General features: G+C 37.7%; 1 non-coding gene across 1 annotated transcript; it reads right to left on the bottom strand.

Annotated features, from left to right (window-relative positions):
* Positions 1 to 2,658: 2,658 nt before the first annotated feature.
* Positions 2,659 to 2,732, bottom strand: TRNAN-GUU. Its single transcript has one exon. It is a non-coding gene; the product is annotated as a tRNA-Asn (tRNA).
* Between the last annotated feature and the right edge of the window lie 275 nt (positions 2,733 to 3,007).

The following is a 3,007-nucleotide window of genomic DNA, read 5'->3' as shown; positions in this document are numbered from 1 at the left end:
TCTCCCAAGAAAAGTTGACGATATTAAAAGAAAGAAATAATGCTACAAGAGCATCTCCAGCGCATACCACAAATGTGCGGTCACGCTCAACCCTCTCCAGTCTCCACACCGTTCTCATCCTAGTGGACGAGGTTGACAGCTGGGGCACCAACAATGACGGCCGAAAGTAATTAGGATTGATGCCTAGAAATAAAAAAAAAGTTGATGCAAGGAATTGAATCTCCTCATCCAAAATGGAAGATTGACGCCAGAATCGAGCATTATCATTGTGGAATTGAGCTCACGATGTGGTGGCATTGGCGCTAGCGAGAGCAGTTGGTGCTGAAATTTCTATCCCGCCGAGGCGCAAAGAGTTTCCAGCATACTATAAATAGGATCCTCTAACTGCTTAAAGAGTGTACGAGCGGCTTGTTTTGCAATCTGGCCAGCTTTGCAGCATTAGTGGACAGTTCTTTCGTTCAAAACCACAAAACCAATTACGGAATATTTTACTATTTTGTCTCTTTTGCGATATTCTACCTTAGCCGCATTAGCAGTGACATAAAGAATTGACATTTTACACCTGAAGATAGGAGGAACCGATTCTCCGTGTGTACGATGGTGTCGTATCCACCATAGGTACCAACACGTGGCCCCAACTACCTCCTTGTACCTAACATTATCGAAGCCTAGGAGCATCCTATCATTTCTGCCCAACAAATGCTCCAAGACTGCTGAGCCTGCGCAGTCAATTGTCATCGCCTCCTCGACTGAATTAACGATTCCCAATGACGTCCAAATTTGATGCTCCGCGTCACACTGGAAAAGGAGATGAGCCACATCTTCTGGACATTGCATGCACATTGGACATTGGCCCGAGGAGCCAATGTGGTGTTTCACGAGAATAGATTTTAGAAGAACAACACCATGTAAAGCAGGCCATAAGAAGATTTTAATCTTGCCTGGGAGCAATGTTTAAGAAATCGTGAATCGCTAACTTATCGGTCAGCTTCAAAATGAAGATTAATCGCTTATTGGACGATTAATCGATTTTATCGGTCGGCCATTTATCGGCTTAATTTATTGTAAATTCTAATTTTCAGCACAAAATTTTCCATAATATGCTATGCATAGATAATATTGAAGCATTGAACAGAAGTATTACCTTGATTCCTTGCATTTGAATCAATAAAAATAGAAATTTTGAGCTAATGTATAGTTCTACAAGACTATAAAACAAAAATAATGACTACTAGACAGAATTTCAGCGAAAATTCATTGAAAATCGGCCAAAATATCGTTCATCAGACTGATAATCGGCCAAAATATCGGTGTAGCGATAAGTTAGCCGAGATGCCAAAATCTTATCGGTTACCACCAGATTCACGATAAATCGGCCGATAAATCGGCCGATAAATCGGTATCTCGGCCGATATTTTGAACAGTGCCTGGGAGTTTCAAACACCATAGCACCTTCAGATTGGATTTGTCGCTGACGTCCCAGGGAGGGCCAGAAACCCAGACCTTGCACCAAAAGTATGTTTCCACCGGACCCTTTTGCACCATTCTTGCTTCGTTTTCACATAAGACACATGACTTATCTTTTGTTCCTGAAACTTTTATGTAAACAATACATGTGTAACTCCTTTTCCGAAGTTTTTAAACTACATTGGAACAGATGGCATACTCTATGATATCTGAAAATTTGTTTTCCTCTAAAATGCATCTATTTTATCACGTGAATGTTAGTAGATAAACTATATTGGAATAAAAAAATCGATTAAAAATCGCTAGAAGGAGGGAACTTTTATGTAAACAATACATGTGTAACTCCTTTTCAGAAGTTTTTAAACTACATTGGAATTGGAACAGATGACATACTCTATGATATCTGAAAATTTGTTTTCCTCTCAAATGCATCTATTTTATCACGTGCAGTAGATAAACTATATTGGAATAAAAAAATCGAATAAAAATCGCTAGAAGGAGGGAACTTTTATGTAAACAATACATGTGTAACTCCTTTTCAGAAGTTTTTAAACTACATTGGAATTGGAACAGATGACATACTCTATGATATCTGAAAATTTGTTTTCCTCTCAAATGCATCTATTTTATCACGTGCAGTAGATAAACTATATTGGAATAAAAAAATCGAATAAAAATCGCTAGAAGGAGGGCATTGGAACAGATGGCATACTCTATGATATCTGAAAATTTGTTTTCCTCTAAAATGCATCTATTTTATCACGTGAATGTTAGTAGATAAACTATATTGGAATAAAAAAATCGATTAAAAATCGCTAGAAGGAGGGAACTTTTATGTAAACAATACATGTGTAACTCCTTTTCAGAAGTTTTTAAACTACATTGGAATTGGAACAGATGACATACTCTATGATATCTGAAAATTTGTTTTCCTCTCAAATGCATCTATTTTATCACGTGCAGTAGATAAACTATATTGGAATAAAAAAATCGAATAAAAATCGCTAGAAGGAGGGAACTTTTATGTAAACAATACATGTGTAACTCCTTTTCAGAAGTTTTTAAACTACATTGGAATTGGAACAGATGACATACTCTATGATATCTGAAAATTTGTTTTCCTCTCAAATGCATCTATTTTATCACGTGCAGTAGATAAACTATATTGGAATAAAAAAATCGAATAAAAATCGCTAGAAGGAGGGCTCGAACCTCCGACCTTGTGGTTAACAGCCACACGCTCTAGCCAACTGAGCTATTCCAGCTTTTTGTACATAATGTTCAATAGATTTATAAATTAGGAGGCCTATTAACATTTGTTCCGTCAAATCCACACAACTCTGCTAACCTTCTAGCAAACTAGTCCTTTTAGACGTGCTCACTTATATTGCATTCTTACAACGATCAATGATAACCGAGACCAGATCCTTCAGGGGTTTTCTCAGCCAACACACCTCACGATATTGAGAACTACCTCCATCACAGCAAAGTTTGTGAGTTGTGACTAGCCTTGTTCTGATCAGGAGACGGCCGCTGCAGT

This window comes from Lolium rigidum, chromosome 4 (assembly GCF_022539505.1).
Source record: "Lolium rigidum isolate FL_2022 chromosome 4, APGP_CSIRO_Lrig_0.1, whole genome shotgun sequence".
NCBI classification, from domain to species: domain Eukaryota; kingdom Viridiplantae; phylum Streptophyta; class Magnoliopsida; order Poales; family Poaceae; genus Lolium; species Lolium rigidum.
This window is presented reverse-complemented; position numbering and strand designations above follow the sequence as displayed.